Source organism: Eleutherodactylus coqui, chromosome 1 (genome assembly GCF_035609145.1).
Source record: "Eleutherodactylus coqui strain aEleCoq1 chromosome 1, aEleCoq1.hap1, whole genome shotgun sequence".
Lineage (NCBI taxonomy): Eukaryota > Metazoa > Chordata > Amphibia > Anura > Eleutherodactylidae > Eleutherodactylus > Eleutherodactylus coqui.
The window spans coordinates 49,967,868-49,988,607 of NC_089837.1; the positions used below are offsets into that span (position 1 = coordinate 49,967,868).

At 43.8% G+C, this 20,740-nt stretch overlaps 1 protein-coding gene across 1 annotated transcript in view; it reads left to right on the forward strand.

Moving 5' to 3' along the window:
• Nucleotides 1–20,740, forward strand: part of LOC136620599 (cytochrome P450 2C14-like) — a 274,638-nt gene that overhangs the window by 94,702 nt on the left and 159,196 nt on the right. The gene's annotated exons all lie outside the window — the stretch shown is intronic.

Below are 20,740 nucleotides of genomic sequence, written 5' to 3' on the forward strand. Positions count from 1 at the left end.
TTACTTCTATCAATAGAGTATTACTAGATCTACGTGTTTTGTTTGCGTTACCCTTTTCTCTTAAATACAAAACCTCGAAAAAGTGCTCAACAAAACCACGATTGTATAATAATTATTATTATATTCTTTATTTAAATAATGACAACATATTCCACAGCAAGAAAGAAGTAGTTAAAGGAGCTTTCTGGGGAGAATACTATTGATCAATAGTTGATCGGCTGGGGTCTGTCTCTTGGGACCCCAACTGATCAGTTGAGCCGGGACATGCTGTCAACGCTAGAGATGAGCGAGCTTACTCAGTAAGGACAGATACTCGAGCGAGTATCGTCCTTAACGAGTACCTGCCTGCTCCCCCGCAAAGATTCGGGTGCCGGTGGGGGTGAACGCTGTGTTGCAGGAGTGAGCAGGGGGGAGAGAGAGAAAGATCTCTCCCCCGCCAGCACCCGAATCTTTGCGGACAAGCAGGCAGGTACTCGAATAGAACGATACTCGCTCGAGTATATGTCCTCACCGAGTACGCTCGCTCTTTTCTAGTCAGCGCCGCAAATACACAGAATTTTATGAATTTCAATGAGAGCCATGCTTGAAGTTATAATTGTCGGCCACTAACAAAGGTCGGCGTGGAGATTTCCGCTGCTTCCACTTTGACCTCTGTTAAAGCAAAATTAAAAAAACCCTTTTGCTGCGCTGCACGGAAGATCGCTCGATATAAGTCACCAACCAGTGGCTAATTTCAAACACACTACAGGGGTTTATTACATGAAAAACAAACTACAAATAGACATGCATGGTCTATATTCGAAGGTGAACTTGAAGTTCTGAAGTGAAAAAAAACACCTCGTCACCCTCGCATTCTTTTCCTTATTTTGCTTCATCTAGGTCAAGGGGGCAATTAAAACTCTCTCTCCAGGAGATAGTATCTCAATGTTTCCATTGCCCATTTTACTGCTAAACCCTTCACGTTCAACAATAGCGTAATTCTTCTCCACAGGCTATAGCTTCCGGCGTAAATAAAGTACTGGATGTTCTTCCCCATTTATGGACTGGGACAACACTGCACCCAACCCTACATTAGAAGCATCCGTCTGCACAATAAACTCTTTCAAGAAGTCGGATGTTATCAATACTGGCTGTTGGCAAAGAGCAGACTTTAAATTTTGAAAGGCCTGCTCGGCCTGGGCTGTCCGTGCCACAATTACCGACTTGCCCCTTTTTGTCAAGTTTGTAAGTGGTGCTGCAATTGAGGCAAAGTTAGTCACAAACCTACGATAGTACTCGGTTATTCCTAGAAAAGCTCTGACCTGTTTTTTTGTTAGAGGTCTAGGCCATGCCTGTATGGCCTCTACTTTGTTGACCTGGGGTTTAATGACGCCATGGCTAATAACATAGCCAAGGTACTTGGCTTCCTCCAGGGCTAGTGCACATTTTCCAGAGTTTAAGGTTAAACCTGCCCTTTTTATGGCATCCATGACCGCCTGTACCTTCCCAAGGGGACTCTCCCAATCGGTACTATAGACTACGACATCATCTAGGTACACGGCAGAATAGTTACGCTGAGATCTCAAAATCCGATCCATTAACCTTTCAAAGGTAGCAGGCGCGCCATGTAATCCAAGCGGCATGTCTTTGTACTGAAACAGGCCCTCTGAGGTTGAGAAGGCCGTTTTCTCTTTGGCCTTGTCAGTCAGAGGTATTTGCCAGTACCCTTTAGTAAGGTCAAGTGCGGTGATATATCTGGCATTACCCAGTCTCTTAATTAATTCATCAACCCTGGGCATGGGATATGCATCAAATTTGGAGAATTTGTTTAACTTCCTGAAATCATTGCAAAACCTCCAAGTACCGTCTGGTTTGGGGACTAACACAATGGGGCGTGATTACTCGCTTTTTGATTCCTTTATCACTTCTAATTCCAGCATGCGCTTAACTTTGTCAGAAACTACTTCCCTACGTGCTTCTGGAATCCTATACGGTTTTAAGTTTGCCTTCATCCCGGGCTCAGTTATGATATCATGCGTTATGACATATGTACGACCGGGCAGGTCAGAGAATTTGTCTCTGTTTCTTTGCAGGAACTCTTTTGTCTCCTATGGTTGGCACACCGAGAGGGCCTCACCTACTCTAACAACTGGCAGGGAGGGCTGCGGCCCACCCCTCCTGATGCTTGAGGTAGCTAAAGCTTCTCTATTTTTCCAGGGTTTTATTAAATTAACATTGTACGGCTTCCTGATACGGCTTCCTTTTCCCTGGCTGGTGCACTCTATAGTCTACATCGCCTACCTTCTCAACGATTTCGTAGTGACCCTGCCATCTAGTGAGGAATTTACTCTCTACAGTAGGCACCCAGATGAGAACTCGGTCACTGGGACTAAAAATTCTCACCCTGGCAGAATGATTGTACACTCTGCTTTGGGCCTCCTGTGCCCTCTGCAAGTGTTCCCTGACAATGGGCATTACAGTATTAATACGATACTGCATCTGAGCCACGTGCTCTTTGATGCTCCTATAGGGAGTAGACTTGGTCTCCCAGGTTTCTCTGGCTATATCGAACAACCCTCTGGGGTGCCGACCATATAGCAACTCAAATGGCGATAAGCCTGTGGAAGCCTGTGGTACCTCCAGTTGCTTCAGGGTCTTATTGAACCTCCCCACCAACCCATCCGTCTGAGGGTGGTATACCAAGGTTCGTAAGTGATCAATTTTAAAGAGTTGGCACAATTCTTTTGTTACTTTGGACATGAACGGGGTCCCTTAGTCCGTGAGGATTTCCTTGGGAAGACCTATTCTGGAGAACATAAGGGACAACTCTTGTGCAATGTTTTTGGCAGTAGGGCTTTTTTAAGCGTCTGCCTCAGGGTGTCGAGTGGCATAATCTAACACGACCAAAATATATTGATGTCCTCTAGCCGACTTGACTATGGGACCCACTAAATCCATTCCAATTCTTTCAAAGGGAACCTCTATAATTGGGAGAGGCACTAAGGGACTGCGGAAGTGCAACACAGGAGCGGTGATCTGACACAGGTGAGGCACGACTCACAGTACTCCTTTATGTCCTTGTATACCCCTGGCCATAAGAACCTTTGAAGAATTCTATTCTGCATTTTATCAGTTCCTAAATGTCCTCCTAATACATGATTATTTGCTAAGTCTATCACCTTGCGCCTGTACAGCTTCGGCATGACCAACTGTTCCACCACTTCCTCGCTGGTTTTTGTTACTCTATACAACAATTTATAATTCATGGCAAAATGGGGGAACCGTTGGTCAGAACCCAGTTCCTGTGACACACCATTTATCACTTCGACATTTTCTTTGGCATTGATAAGAGTGGGGTCCCTTAACTGGGCTGTCTCAAAGTTCCCAGGCGCATCCTCCAGATCGGACACATCCTGAACTGAGGGGTAGACTTCCCTACTCAGCGTCATCTCCAGCCAGTACCTGTAAAAGAAAAGTTACATTCTTTGGTTTAACATCCACATTTACCCCGCTATCCTGCATAGGTGTAAGGTCAGCTGGGTTTGCGTCAGTCTCTTTAGAAGGGATTATCATTTTTCCCCACAAGTCCCAGAATACAGGAAAATCGCGCCCCAATATCACGTTATGCATCAATCCTTTGACAACATCTACATCGTAGGTCACAGTTCCGACATGAGTTTCAAAGTTACACTGTGCCATAGGATACACCCTTGTGTCACCGTGTATACATACCACACTTATGTGCTTACACGGTATGAAGCCTTCTGCTATCAGGCTAGCATGCACTAAGGTGACCAGGCTACCCGAGTCTCCACAGAATGGTGCTTTACACTTATGTAACACAGTTGTAGCTCAGTCTCTAGTCTCTGTGAGGCATTGCAAATAGGATGTGCAAACAAGGACCGGTGCCAAGCACCATCACACTCAATAGGCTCATTGGTCATAGGGCACTGAGCCAACACATGCCCGAGCTTCTGACATCTCTAGCACCTCAAAGGCCCTGGTTTCCTCTGCTTAGCGAGCGGGTTGGGGCTATCAGGGGCTTTTAACTCCAACGGTGCCCCTTCAGGTGGCCCGACCTCCTTCCCGCCATGCCACAGCTTTCCTCCGGCATCTTGTGGTCTCTTACCTCGTGTAGGCCTGGAACTCATAGCGGGGGTCTGGATGGAATGGACGTCCCGGAGGTAGCTCTCAGTCGCAGTGTAGCAGTTGACCAGATCTACCAGCTGGTTGGCATCCTTGGGTCCTCCATGGCCGACCCAGCATTGCAGATCTGCCGGCAGGATACGGGTATAATGATTTACTACGACCTTATCGACCATCTGTGCGGGTGTGCAAATGTCCGGTTCCAGACATTTGTTTTACGAGATGGTACAGGTCAAGCATCTGTGACCTGGCTGATTGGTCGGACCTGTAGCTTCAATTATGCACTCTCAGAGCCTGGACCGCCGCCGTAACACCCAGACAAGCCAGGATCTCTGCTTTTAATCTGGCATAGTCATTTACCTCGTGAGCACTGAGGTCATGGTACGCTTTCTGTGGTTCCGCAGTGAGGAACGGTGCTAGAACCTCGACCCACTCAGCCTTGGGGAGTTTCTCACGTCCGGCGGTTCTCTCAAACACGGTCAGATAGGCCTCAATGTCATCATTAGGAGTCATCTTTTGCAGAACTTTCTGCACAGTCTCTCTAGGCCTAGCGGTAGTCAGAGCTCCTTCCTTCCTTTAGGCCGGATGCTTTAGGAGGACATCCGTCAGCCGATCCATCCGCGCCAACAGCTCCTCCATGGCTGGGGTTGGTACCTGCGTTGCAATTGCAGACTTCACCCAGGTGCCGTGCCGTTGCCCTTAGTAGTCCGGATTGCTGCCCACATCCGAGCACCAAATGTAAGAATGTTCTCCAGGGATTGGGGGCGACAATGACACACTGGACTCAAAAGTTCATAAAAACTCACTTTCATCTTTATTTTGACATATGCTCCAGGCCACACAAACTGCAACACAAAGTCCATGCAGTATAGCAATTAAAAATGCTGCATCACGCAGGGTGCTCAGAGGTTTCCTCCTCAGGCTGTCAGGCACTGACTCTTTAGGAGCTGCAGCCTTTTATGCCACAGTAACGGGGTCAGTGCCTACAGCTGAGCTTCCTAAGAATCAGGGTGAGGTTGTGGACTGGACCGCCACCCTGTCCAGACTAAGAGCCTGGGAGGGAGATATACTCCATCCACAACTTCACCCTTTTACTGCCTACATACCCCCCCTCTTCTTCAGACTGGAGGGCTGGGTCTTTTTGGTGGTCAGACAATGCACCCTAGACAGGGCACTGCCTAATATATATATATATATATATATATATATATATATATATATATATATATATATATATATACATACACACACAAATTGCTAACTGAGCTTGCTTTTCGTGGGAGAAAGACTGTTTACTTGAAGTTGCATGTGGAGATGACCCCCCCCCCCTTCCTCCTTGTCTCCTAACTTCTCAGGGCCTCATGAGATAAGAACAAAGAAAAGAATGTGATACTAACCTTGGAAAGTAGCTTTGTTTGCTTTAATCAAATAGAAGCTCATAATGAATCTTATGAATTATACTGTCTTAGAAGGCAGGAAAGATAGGAATTTTAAGGTACATTTTTGCTGGGGTCTGAGGTCACAAATGGACGTTCAGTGATATACTAAATTGTTAGAGCAGGTGGGGTATCAGTAAACAGGAGCATTAGACCCCAGGGGTAGAAGAGGAAGCAAGTTCATGGAGACAAATAACAACTACTGTTTGCTTGTATGTCTTGATGTTATGTAATCTAATCTTTGTTGTATGTCTTGGTCTCCTTCATACAAGTGTAAGAAAGTTATACCCCACTCACATCCTGTGGGGCTTTTAAGAATACAAGGGTTTAAAAATGCTGAAAATGTTGCGTTGTCAGAAGCTCCTAGCATATGTTTTCTTTCTGTAAGGGTTTAACTGCAGGGAATAGTTAAACTAAACAAACTTTGTTCAGTCTGTGTTTCACATTCACATAGAGATAACAGAGGTATTTTGCAAAGGTGGGGGCTGTCATTCTCGGACTTCACTCTTTGTTCAGGGTCCAAAGACAGAGAAGGTAACCAACTGCATAGTCCACCATGCCCACGGGAAAATACATCTATGTTGGCCAAATCCCCAAATTCAATTATAATAACATACAATGTTAAGTAGTTACAACTCTCTGTAAATTTACAACATAGTAGTTACATATTAGATGTAAGACGTTTCGTGTCCTATCAGGAATGTCAGTCAGAGAGGGGGTCTGAAACAGCACCAATACCCACGAATTCCAAAGACACCAGCGTTTAATATAGCATATAACAGATTCAATAAATAAGGAAGATAGAATAATATCTCAGTAACTCAACAAACTTTTTTACACGATTTATCAAAAATAGCACTCATTCACAATTTTTTGTGTGGTGCAGAGTGTAAGCTCTCGCCTACAACCTGAAGGTTACAAGTTCGATCCCCGCATGATTCAGGTAGCCGGCTCAAGGTTGACTCAGCCTTCCATCCTTCCGAGGTCGGTAAAATGAGAACCCAGCTTGGTGGGGGGTAATAAGTAATAATTACCTGAAAGCACTGCAGGATAAATTGGCGCTATACAAATACCAAGATTTATTTAATTTATTTTTATCTTAATAGAATCATGTACTTTATAACATTATAACACTCACCTCAATGCCTTTCAACTGATGTCTGTTTGTTTAGCACACTCCTTTTCTGTGTGCTGCCTGTTACAGGCATATCTGTATGTTCTTCTATGCATCCTACATGGGGATGGGGGCGGCAGACTTAACCGCATGGATGGATGAGAGTTAATGACCTGTGTTCAGACTGTGATGAATGTAAAATGTGTGATGCAGATATTGACTGGGGATAAAAGTTTTTCTCCCCCCTCTGCATAAGACTTTACTTGTTTGTGATGTGAATTTGAAGACTGCAAATTTTGAATGAACACATAAAGAAGTGGGTATAAGGCCAGAATCAAAGGGGTGGAGCTAGATGATGAAAAATACATAATGGGTCATCCCTCTCTTGTCCACCAAGGAGGGGGTGAGAATCTTGGGCAGCAAATTTGATGAGACGTGGCAGGCAGGATCAGATTAATAATGAATTGCTTAAAGGATATCACATTTAAAATATGGATAGATGTTTGTAGATTATTTTGCCCTGATGTAACTCATGTCTCTGTTATTGGCGCTGACATCTTACAAGCCTTATCTGCATCCATCAAATTCTCACCGGATGGATCGGTATAGGTTAAGACCTCATGTGCCAGTTCAGAAGAGTTTTGTATACTAACGGCTCTCTTGTTGGAGTCGGCTCATGTGTTTGTGCTGACAGCTGCTGCAGAAACTTAATTTCCTGTGGTTCCTGACAAATTGCTGGCCACCTCCAAGACAAACATAGGGAAATTGAATGTACCCCCTATTATGGTATATTTGAAACCAGGATACATACCCCTGGCTTAAACAGTATCCCTCTAGATTACCACAAGAAAATGTTGTTTGGGAACAAGTGGGAGACTTGGTTCCAATGGGGTTTTTGCACGAGGTGCGTTCTCCAGCAAACACCTCTCTTTTTCAGTCAAGAAAAGACACAAAAACTTGGACATCTACAACATGGTCCATGACCTCTGCAAGGGGAATGAGTTAAGGTTCAGCTCTTTTCATGCCTCATAGCATTTCTTTCCAACGTTTACTACTTTGAACCCAGCTACTCTTCTTCCAATCGAGTATCCCGGTTCAAATGGGGGAGAGGGAGGCATAGGTGATATAGGTATTACAGAGCAGCGTTGATGCAACAAGAAAATTCAGGTTTTAAAAACAGTTACTAGAACCCCTTGTTAACAATGCATATTTTAATGTTCAATAAATTTTCATTGAGAATCAGCAGAATTGACACAACAGTGAATCAATATAATCTGCAGGTACAAGACATTTTACATTATCACCAAAAACTTTACATAGACTATGTTTGTAATATCCCTTCAAATACTGCAATTCTCTAAGTTCAAATAATGATCTAACTAGAAATACAATTGAAAAGCAGTGGGACAAGGAAAAGAAGGAAGGGAGCATTATATAGTGGAAATGTAGTTGCAAGTTGGGAGAGAAAAAAAAAAAGGGGGAAGGGGAGTAAGGATTAGTCTGCTCAATTAACTTTATACCCTTAGGTAAATTGCGTTAAGCCTAACCAAAATGCATTAAATACAAGTAAAATCTTCTACGTGAACCTGGGAACAGGAACCTAATTGTAACAATTTGATCTTACTCTATCATTCCTAAATACAAATATTTTCTCATACACGTATGTTTCGAGAGAAGTTGTGTTATTTCGTTCAGAGAAGGGATCTGTTGGGATCTCCATTTCCTCGCTAGAAGTAGTTTTATCGAAAGAAGGCCATGAAATACCAACTTTCTATATTTGATGGGAATTTTATCTATCCCTATCAGAAGAATGGCTAATTTTGGCTTTGGAGGGATGACGATTCCAACTATTTTGCTAATGAGTGAAAAGATTTCCTGCCATACCTATTGAATATATGGGCAACTCCAGAAAATATGCAATAGGGAGCCCCGGTTCCTGCAGTCTCGCCAGCATTTATCTAAGACCTCTGGGAAGAAGTCTGCTAATCTGACCGAGGATCTATACCATCTTGTAAGTACCTTACTATGTACTTCCAGTAATGAGGCACAAGATGAGGCCCTATTACCCCAAAAGTGAGCACTTTTCCATTGTGTTATTGAGAAAGACTTTCCCAATTCCCTCTCCCAATTCAGTAGATGGGCTTTCTTTTGAGGAATGTGCATATGATCTCCGCCTCCACAAAATACTTTGTATAAATCTTATAATTTTTACTTTATAGGGAGAGGGGTCATACATAAATCTATATAAATACAAATGCAACAAAGGATTGTGGAGGGGAATTGTCAACCATATCCCATGGACTTGGGAATAAAGGAGAAAATATGTATCTAAGAGACCATATTTATCTTGCAAACATTTAAAGGTTTTTAATAGAGATGAGCGAATATACTCGTTTCGAGTAATTACTCGATCGAGCACCGCAATTTTCGAGTACTTCCGTACTCAGATGAAAAGTTTCGGGGGGCGCCGGGGGGCGTGGGGGGAGCGTGGCGGAGCAGGGGTAGCAGCGGGGAACAGGGGGGAGCTCTCTCTCTCTCCCTCTCCACCCCACTCCCCGCTGCAACCCCCCACTCACCCATGGCGTCCCCCGAATCTTTTCACCCGAGTACGGAAGTACTCAAAAATCGCGGCGCTCGGGCGAAAAAGGGGCGTGGCCAAGTAGGTTCGCTCATCTCTAGTTTTTAATACAGGGTCTTCAGCAAGATCTGAAATAAACGTAATGCCCTTTGATCTCCAGTTACGTGTATTTAAATTATCTGACCAGAATTCTAAGGTCTCTATTGGGAGGGAAATTGACTTCCTGGGGGAGTGATTTCTTTGAAATTTGTATTAATTGTCTCCAGATTGTTATAGCATTGTTGATCATGGGGTTTCCGGACTCTCAAGATCAGGATCTACACTTGACCCAAGTAGCAAGTTCCTCAGGAATTTATTGCACTCTGTTCAATATTTGGCCACCTAATCTCTTCCTGGGGTATACACCAAGCTCTCAACTGAGAGATTACATTTGCTTTGTAGTAAGGTTCTATGTTAGGGACCCCCATTCTTCCACTTTTCCTGAGATTATACATAATGGCTGCGGCAACTCTAGGTTTCTTATTTCCTCACACAAATGTCATCAATTGTTTTTGCAGACTTTTATGTAGTTTGGTAGGGCAACTAAGTGCAATTGTTCGAAAAATGTAAAGAATTTTTGGGAGAACCATCATCTTATAAATCACTATTCTCCCTAACCAGAAAAATTCAGTTTCACTGTAGTCTTCAAGACTTCTCTGTATCCCTTCCATCAAGGAAACTACGTTTAAATCTATTGTAATTTTTATTGGGGAAGAAATTGTTATACCTAAGTACTGGTATCTTTTAAGTTCCATCCATACGGAAATTCTTTTTTTAATTTGAAGCATAAGCTTTGGGGGGATATTAATACTTAATATTCTTGGGTTGGACGGGGTTAATTTTATAATAAGAAATTTTCCCTAAAGAATGAAGAAGTTGAGATACTGCTCTGAGAGACTCTAGAGGGGAAGTTAACATTAAAACTATGTCATCTGCAAAAAGTCCAATTTTATGATGCCTGAATGCTAGGGGAACCCCTCTTTTGTTGTTATTTATGCTAATAGCTTCTGCTAAGGGTTTCATTGTCAGAACAAATTGAGTGGGCGACAGCGGGCAACTCTGCCTGATCCCATTTGTTATCCTAAAGGAATTGGAGATAACCCCATTACCAAGGACCCAAGCAGAAGGGGCACCATAAAGAGCATGCATAGCTCCCAAAATTTTACCTTCAAAACCCATTTTCCTCAACACTGTGGAAACTCCAGTTAACCCTGTCAAACACCTTCTCCACATTCAAAGTAAGAAGCAGAAAAGGCATCTGAGAGACCTCTAGCTCATTCATAATGTCTATTAATCGTCTAGTTGTGTCCTCTGATTGCTGCTTTTTAACAAAACCTGTTTGGTCACTATGTATAAGGTCAGGGATTATTCCAAAGAGTCTCAAAGCTAGAAATTTTGCATAAAATTTTGTATCACTATTTAGTGATGATATTGTCTAAAATTTGGGGGAGAAGATGTATCTTTGCCAGGTTTGGAGATTGGGCCTAACAGAGACCCAAAACTAAAAGGTCATGCTCGGGGGTGACAAAGTTCAGCCTGCTGTGGATGAATTAGTAACATTTAGCACAAGCGACACAGCTAAAACCGTACGTCGATACCAGAGGAGAGACAGTTCTCAACGAAAGGTTGTCGGTTTTCTGTTTGATTTATTAGATTGCTTTTGGGACCAATCTTTGGTTATGTAGGGAAGAGTGCCTTCTTTTGGTGGAGGGAGGTTCTATTTCTCTAGTAAGGATTTACTTTCATCAAAGAAAGTGATGACACTGATATTACCTTCACCTGTACAAAATTATTTGTTCTCTCAAAATAGCTGTAATTTTCGGAGAATTTTCTGAGTGCAGCCATGGTGGATTGTGAGTAATCGGAGAATAGTTTGATGTTATCAAAAGGAAGAGGGAGATGTTTATGGTTGCTGAAGATTTTCACTGTTTCCTCCTTAATATGGTAGAAATGTACTCTGGCAATAACATCTCTAGGGGCGCAGTCTGGAACATTCTTAGGTTTTGGAAGCCTGTGAATTCTATACAGCATGAGTTCCTCTGGTTTGGAGTTTGGGAGTAGAGCTTCCGTAAGGTCTTGAGCATATTTATTAAGATCTTCTGGTCTCACTGACTCTGCTATGCCTCTGAATTTGATATTATTATGTCGGTTACAATCCTCTAGATCCGCCATTTTGTGTTTCTAGGTTTCAAAATCTTCCTCCCATTTGTAATGAGCGTCAATCAGCTGATTGTGAGAGCTTGTTATTTCACAGGTTTTGCTCTCAAGATGGTCAACTCTATCACCCAGATCTGATACAGCAGAGCTGACTTTAGTGTTGAATTCTGTGAGGTTCCTTTTTAATGAACCTCTGAGTGCGAGCACCATGTCTCTTATGAGGAACTCAGATGCAGCCTGGCTGGAGTACTCCATGTTTAATATGAGGTCTGAAGTTTCTCCATCTTCTAGCCAGGATTGACTAGTATTATTATGCATGGCATCTCTTTCCTGGGCCTCCTCTTTTCTGGACTCTCTCTTGCGGAGATTGCTGTTCCTTCCTCCTCACACAACACTAGCTGTGGGGGAGAAGATGGTGACAGCCCCCCCCCCCTCCTTTTCTGTGCTGTGATGGGCAGGCTGTCTCTCCCTTGTTCATGCATCTCTAGTGATGGCTGCCTGCTGGGTGGAAGCTGAGGGTGCCTAATGAGCTGTGTCTGGTGGGGGGACGAGGGGCAAGGAAAAGCCCACTTACCAGCTCTTCCAGGTGCAGAATCCTCCATTTTCTTTTCCTCCTCACGCTGGATAGAAGTCGGTCAGACGCTTAGGAACTGACTTCCCCGGCTACCTACGTGACATGGCTGTGATCAGGAACCTCTCCGGCACTCCCACAGAAGAAATTGAGAGTAACTTGTGTTGCTGTGAGATGCTGTAGCAGCTTAGGCAGCAGAGCTATCTAACACACATCCACCATTAACTCCATCTAGGCCACGCTCCCAACAACGCATATTTTGAGCTTTTTGTAGATAGTACCTGCGTGAGGATTGACGACTCCCCACCGGATATGCAGTGGTCACACAACAAGATTTCCTAAAAGCAGAAGCTATGTCTGCTCATGTCACAGCACAAGAAGCAGAACTGAAGGCCCTCACTAAGGCGTGCAGAGTGGCAGAAGGTAAGATGGTAAACATTTACACAGATTCCTGGTATGCATTTGGCATAGCTCATGATTACGGACCAATATGGAAGGCCAAACAGTTTCTTACCTCAACAGGAAAGCTAATTAAGAATGGTGCAGTGGTGCAGAGTCTCATGGAGGCCCTACTTTTACCTGACAAAGTGGAGACCTCACACCAATTCCTACACTGGAGAAGCAAGAAGCAACGCCATCGTAGAAAGCACAGTAAAGGCAGCGGCCCTCAAGATGTGGAAAATAAGAAGATACTGACAGCATAAGTCAGAGACAAAAACTTTGGATATTGACAAAACTTTGGACATTAAAAAACTTTAAACATTGAAAGAACTTTGGACATTGACAAAACTTTGGACATTAATATGCTAAGGACTTAACAGTTACAAGCCAGCAAGGAAGAAAAGGAAAAATGGACTAAAAATGGGAGCAACAGAACAGGACAGTGTATGGCGAACAGTCAACAGAACTTGCGTACCATGGTCCCTGTGCCCCATGATGGCCCAACTGATGCACGAAAAGATGCATCTATCAAAAGCACCAATGATGTCGGCGCTTGACAGCCACTCCCTGTGCCCCATGATAGCCCAGCTGATGCACGGAAAGACACACCTATCAAAAGCACCAATAATGTCGGTGCTTGAACGAGGATGGGTTACTCCTGGGTTCTCTGTAGCTGCTGCTTCATTTGTCCAGTCTTGCATGATCCTTGCCATAGGTAACCCAGGGCAGAAGTAAAGGTGCCACATAACACTTGCCTAGACCACTTTACCCATTTCAGAGATTGCAAATTGAATACATTCAGCTCCCACTTGTTGTGAAGTATGAATATGTGGTTGTTGTTGTTAATGTCTTTTCAGGTTGGAGGCCTACCCTGTTACCAAGGTAAATGAGCAGGTAACCGCAGAGAAGCTCATGAATGAGGTAATTTGCAGGTACGGGGTACCGGAAGTGATTGATTCAACCACAGGTACACACTTCACAGGTGAAATAATGAAGCACATCATGTCTGCTCTGGGTATATCTCAGGCCTTTCACAAACTCTACCATCCACTGAGTAGTGGGAAAGTAGAAAGGATGAACGGTACCCTGAAATTTAAGATACAAAAGGCAATGGAGGAAATGGGCAAACCTTCGACTGAGTGCCTTCCATTAGCCCTTTTTCTCAGTTAGGTACATACCTAGCAGCAGAGGAAAAAATACGTTTAGAACACTGTATATTTAGAACACTGCCATAGGTTTTCGCTAAGACTTTGCTTCACTTTTACCTACAGTGCACCCTACTCATGTCACTCAACGTGCCAGCATTACAGCACCCCCAGTCCAGCTACCTTGCTGCCTCTGAAGAAAGGTGGGAAAGTGTAAATAATTACCTGAGTATTTTCCTTTTAGATTGATAGACATGACTATGCACTAGCTAATGGCCCAGGAGACAGGCAATTTAGTCATGTTGATCAGTCATTAGATAACCCTGAGTTTGCACAGTTTGTGGATGGATCGAGGTTTGGTCAAGAAGGCAGGTTCTACACAAGTTATTTTGTGCTCTCCTTACATGATGCAGTCAAAGCCAAACCTCTTCTAACCTAATGTCTACACAGACTCCCGCTATGCCTATTGCATTGCTCATGACTACGGGCCCATCTGGAGAGCGAGGTCATTCTTGAAAATAAAGCAATTAAAAACAGTAAATGTGAACCAGCACCGATGGAAGCCCTCTTGCTGCCAGAGGGAGTGGCCTAAAAGAGCAACAAAAGTCCACTCTATGGAAACTTTAAATCACCCGGCTGATCAGGCTGTGAAGACAGCCACACATACGCCCAGACTTGATCCTTCAGGGGTTGGGGCAGTACAGGTACCCCCCCCCCCCCCCCCCCCCAGACGTCACCCCTGGTGAATTATGACCTGTTAATTTAGTTATAAAAGCAGGCAACTAAAAAGGAGGCAAAGCAACAATGGGAACCAGCAAGAGGGGTAAAAAAACACCTGGGGATAAATGGATGGTATCCAACAAGCCTTGTCCCCCACAGGCCCCTATCCCGACATGGCCATGACTTTGGCCTCCCATGGAAATACACACCTGTTACAAACAGCTGTGGTCATTAGTCACTAGTTTGCACCAGGTTTGAGTGTCACATTAGCTACACACTCACAGCGCTGCCTGATGTGTCCACAGAACAATGTGGGTAAGTCTGTATAGGCTCCCATGCAGTGCTCCCCTTGTCCTGACTACCCGTTCCAGCATCTTCAAATAGACTACTTCCAACTGCCAAGGGTGGGCAAGTATAAGGTCAGTCTGGTCTGCCTAGACCTGTTTATAAGGGTAGCGAGTCTGGCATTCCCGCCCACAAATGCCACCAACAAAAACTCAGCTCTGAGGTGGTATACAGGTACAGAGTACCGGAGACAACTGAGAGTGACTGGGAGAAGTTATGCAGAAAGTAATGAAAGTGTTGGGGCTAGAACTGGCCTTTTATTCTCCGTACCATCCACAAAGCAGTGGTAGAGCAGAAAGTTTAAATGGTACCTAAGAAACCATGATCCAGAAGGTCATGGCAGAGCTCAGTAGACCATGGACTGAGTACTTCCTCTTGGTACTCCTCTCCAGAAGGTTCACACCTGACAGAATAGGCCTCAGCCCATATGAGGTACTTTTTGGGTCAGCCCCAAGGTTAGGATTGTATTTACCATGATAACTCCAGATGCAGCATGGCAGCTTGACAAACTGTGTTATTGCTCTCACAAAATACCTAACTAATGTATATTCTCGAGCGCTTACTTCCCTTCCAGATCCAGAAGCTGACACGGAGACCCATGACCTGCTCCCCGGAGATTGGGTTTATGTGAAGAAAATTGTTATAAAAACACTACTTTGAGCCCAAATACGACGGTCCTTCTCTGTTTTCTCAGTCTCTATACTATCGCCACCACTAATAGGACAGGCTGTGAAAGATGGAAAAAAAAAAGAGTACCCTATTATTACTAAAGTACTGCGCCCAGGGGAGGGGATTGTGATATACCCAGGGAACTACACCTGTTTTGTCAATTATGGCAACGGTAAATTCCCAGGGAATCTCACAGATGGATACTGTGCCTCCCAGGAGAATGGAACCCTAGCAAGGGGACAAGTCTAGTCCCTAGGAGATGTCTATTGGATGTGTGGAGATGGGAAGATACGCACCAGACTTGAAGGCCTTAAAAAGGCATTGAAAAGGCCTTAATGCCCCTATGCAGACTACCCGGCAATACAGATCTCTCAGAGAACAAACCCCCACACCGAACAAAAAGAGAAATCAAGGCCACAGGAGGTAGCTTTGACCCCCACGTGTACATAGATGCCATAGGGGTGCCTAGGGGGTACCAGATGAATACAAAGCCAGCGATCAGGTTAAAGCAGGACGGGAGTTGTTGTTTACCATTGTTACTGGTAATAAAAATGTAGATTGGATTAATTATATCTATTATAACCAATAGCGATTCGTAAATTACACAAGAGATGCCTTACAGGGACTTGCTGACCAACTAGGACCCACTGTCTCCATGACATTCCAAAACCGGATGGCTCTAGACATGATCCTGGCAGAAAAAGGGTGTGTGTGTAAGATGATTGGTGAGACCTGTTACACCTACATTCCAGATAATACGGGACCTACGGGTAAAGTAACTATTGCCATTAAAAAGCTGTCTGACCTGTCGGAACAGCTTAAAAGAAACTTAGGGATAACTGACCCTTGATATCAGTATTTCTCATGGATGACCGGGTGGCAGTAGATCCTAACCCAAATAGGGAACTCTATCCTGTGTGTATTAATTATCTTTATCATTGTAGCTTGCTTTGTAATCCCCTGTATCCGGAGCACCTGTGAAACTACTGCTATTAGTGCTGCTCCCACCATGAACCTGTTGAACGTATCCTCAGAGAATGTTAAAACCCCCTTTAAGCCTCTGACTCCTGTTTTCAGCCCACTCCAGCCTTAAGGCCAAATCCCCCTACTTGGAATTATGAGTCAGTGTCTACGGGGGACCAAGGCTAGCTGTGGTCCAGTCGCAAGGGCTGTGAAGAATCTGTGGTTGGATCGAAGGGCCTTCCTAGATTTGGGTTGCCGAGGAGGGTCAACCGGCGAGGACTGCAGGGTAGTGTAGGGACAGTTAGTGAAACAGACAATTTCAAGGGGGGTTTGTGGAAGAGATATATATATATATATATATATATATATATATATATATATATATATATATATATATATATATATATATATATATATATATTGTAGTGAAGTAAGGGGTAAAGTCCTGGTTGGTGTGTATATACCACGGTGATTACTAAACTCCAGGATATAACTCCGGAGTTTGCATGAGACAGGTGCTGTCCGGGTCACACGTGTATTCCAGTCCAGGAAGTACCTGAACCTGGAACACAGCTGAACCATAATTGAAAAAGGAGCTGGAAAAGCTCAGTAAGAGAGGGATTGTGGCAGAGTGTGTTCAGCCAGACCAGAGAGAGGACAGACTGTGTGCAGAGTCCCTGGAAAGCCGGGTGAGGAGAACCTGCAGAGCTGAGGGAAGCAAAACCCTGAGGAAAAGGTTGGGTGGGAATCACTGCATAAGATTACAAAGACTGTTATTTTGGGTGCCTTATGGACATTATATGGCTGGAGAAAGCCTGTGTTTGTTTATGACTGAGAGTTTGGCAATAAATCACCCTGCTTTACCATCACCTGCCTCTGCTGCCGCCTGACTTCCTACAGCGGAAACATACCTGTTGTGGATCCTGCTTACTATATATATATATATATATATATATATATATATATATATATATATATATATATATATATATATATATATATATAGTCTATTTCACTGTCTGAGCCAGCAGAATGGAATGTGCAAGCCAGCTTGATAGAAATACATGCAAATAACCTCAGGGCACATTTTTTACCCACATATAACCCTCAGGCATCATTTGATGACACGTTGCTCATTCCCGCCTCTGTCCCCTCCATCGAACACCTAAGATGTTGCCGTTTTTCATCTGAAACCAAGTAATGTCGTACGTCCACGACGACAGAAGCTCACGCAGGACTGGATGGAAAAAGACCATAATTGGACTACCCAATCTCATGCTTTGATTTCCAATCACGAATTGCTTCTGGCATGCCCATAAAGGGCAAGTAACTCATAATGCTATATAAGATGCTATACACCTACAAACAGAGTCCAGGACGACTTTCTACACTGACAGTCTGTCTCTGTGTGATCTCTTTCATTGTGCGCACAATCTTTGAACGTGAATGTGAAAGGGTGCAAACAGTCCTATTGATTACACCGTGGACCCTAAATAAATCCACGACAGCTGGCGCCCAACTGGGGCTGTGGTCATGAATGCCATGACACATTGACTGACTGAGGTGTAATATCTACCTTGTAGAGTGCTGGACATATGATACACTTTTTTAATATATAGGGTCATAAAGGGGATACACACTAGTGCATGCTCGGCCAAGAGAGTGTTTATAGTGGCATAGTTAGAGGGTTAAGTTTTAGTTAAGACTAAGGAGCTAAAGTTAAGGTTTGATTTAAAAAACATAAAGGGGACAACGAGGAGGAGTCAGCATAAGGAACCACTAAGGAAGGGGGGAGTTAGAGTGCTTCATTCTTGCCAGGAGACTTCGACCAAGCAAAATAAACTTTATCCTCCGTTGGTTTCTCTGGGGTCTTCATTGATTGATCAGGCAGATTTCTTGTCCTTTTCTAAAGGAGGTGCAACGATCGAGCTGAGTGCACCAAAGTGAGGGAAACCACAGGGTTTTTTAGAAGGGATTGTCACTGGTGGTTCTGTGGTCGCTTCTGACAGTGGTGCTAAGGGTGCTCTGCTCAGGGGTTTTGCAGTGACCCAAAGAACCTACTGGGGTACACTTAACAGGAAGGCCTGTTTTGTCACGGTTGACGCCAGTACTCCAAATGGAACCCTCAGGATGGAATGCTAAAGAAATAATTGAGACGAGACCAGTAGCTTGTGGTAGTAATCTGGGAGTATATATATTTACTAAGCTGAAGTTTGTAACAGTTGATAATACTGAATTACAGATGCAAGACTGGGTAGTGGTACAAGTAGATATAGCAGTGTACAGTGAATTGAACATGATAAAGATAATAGCAATATTGACTGGAATAACAATTTACTTTAACGCGCTCTCTCCTGTACTTTAGCTGAACCTAATTTTGTAAGACTATTCCCCACTAGTTTCTTTAGCTAAAGGGATAAATAGATTTTACTAAGTGTAGATGAAGCAGAGTGTAAGGTGGTCGCTAAACTAGTCCTGGCTTTGAGTTCACTGTGTAACCATAGACTCACTGTTTTAGTGGAAGACCAACCTCAGGATAGATTCTCCTCCTCTAAGACCGACCTCGGAATACATTCTCCTCCTCTCTGCCGTGGATCACCAAGGGAGCGGAATGAGGATGTGTTGCTCGTTTGTGACCCATAATGGCAGAGTGGTGAACGCTGTAAAAACAAAACCCGAAAACAGTGGCAGATTTTCTGCACATTTTTTCCATCTCTACATCCAAAAATATACTAAAATGTATACTGTATTTTATATATGCCATTAAATACAACTAGTCCCAAAAAAACAATCCCTCATACAGCTATGTCAACGAGTAATGGCTCTTAAAATGTGATGATGAAAATCACGTGGTCCCTAAAGCACCAAAATAGGCTGGCTGCTAAGGATTAAAGGGATTGTGTGGTTTCAAGATAAGAACTTTTGGAAATCCCGCAAAAAATGAACACCTGCACAACTATGTTGACCGAAAAATAAAAAAGTTATGGCTGTGAGAAGAAGGCGGCAGAAAATCATTAAAAAAAATTACATATATATTTGAAAAAAATAAAAGTAGTAAAGCACAAAAAAACCTACATAAGGTTGGTATTTTAGTAATCATACTGACCCATAGAATTACGTTATCCTGTCATTTTTGTTGCAGTCTGTGCACCATAGTAACAAGATGCACCCAAATTTCTCATAATCAGTGAAAACAAAAAGCCCCTCCAATCCTTTGTCAACCCTATCCAAAACCATAGCGCTGACAGAGATCATGTAAGTCAGACATGTTATATGTCACTACAAAGTAAGGAAAATGAAGGAGCCTAGTGACTTCTACATGAAGTGACTGAACCGCCAGATCTATCCCTGTAGGTAACAAGTATAAAAGAGGAGAAATTACATGTATTCCTGATGTGATAAAGCAATAAATGACAATTAGGAGGAGTTACATCTTGTTATTGAAGGTTACAAAATATTTTGCAGTACGATGGCAGCGCCCGGAGTGGAGAGGAGGGTGGAGACCCACGTGATGAGGTTGGTAGGTACAGAGCAGACGGAGTAATGCAAATAGGTACAATAGAGGAAAGTGCACATGAGTTACGGATCAGTCATTAAAGGGGTTGTCCCGAGGCAGCAAGTGGGTCTATAGACTTCTGTATGGCCATAATAATGCACTTTGTAATATACATTGTGCATTAATTATGAGCCATACAGAAGTTATAAAAAGTTTTATACTTACCTGCTCCGTTGCTGGCGTCCTCGTTCCCATGGAGCCCGACTAATTTTCGGCCTCCGATGGCCAAATTAGCCGCGCTTGCGCAGTCCGGGTCTTCTGTAATCTTCTATGGAGCCGCTCGTGCCAGAGAGCGGCTCCGTGTAGCTCCGCCCCGTCACGTGCCGATTCCAGCCAATCAGGAGGCTGGAATCGGCAGTGGACCGCACAGAAGAGCTGCGGTCCACGAAGACAGAGGATCCCGGCGGCCATCTTCAGCGGTAAGTATTGAAGTCACCGGAGCGCGGGGATTAAGGTAAGCGCTCCGGTAAACTTCCTTTACTTCCCTGCATCGGGGTAGTCTCGCGCCGAACGGGGGGGGGGGGGGTTGAAAAAAAAAAAAACCCGTTTCGGCGCGGGACAACCCCTTTAATGACTTTGGGTAGAGGAAAGTTGAAGCACGCTTTATGGTATTTACATAGAAAGCAAATAACGGTTTACACTTGTCACAGTAATGACCATGAAGCTTAACCCCTTCCCGCTCAATGATGTACATATATGTAATGAGAAGAAAGAGCTTACAGAGAAATTACATATATTTATGTGATGTAGATGGCACAAACTCAGAAGTTGAGCTTGTAACATCTACAGCGGGAGCCGGCCGTGACTGACAGCCAGGGTTCTGCTGCAACGGCGGTGTCCTCAACACTCCCTGCTGTTTACCATAGCCCACCATAAATGTG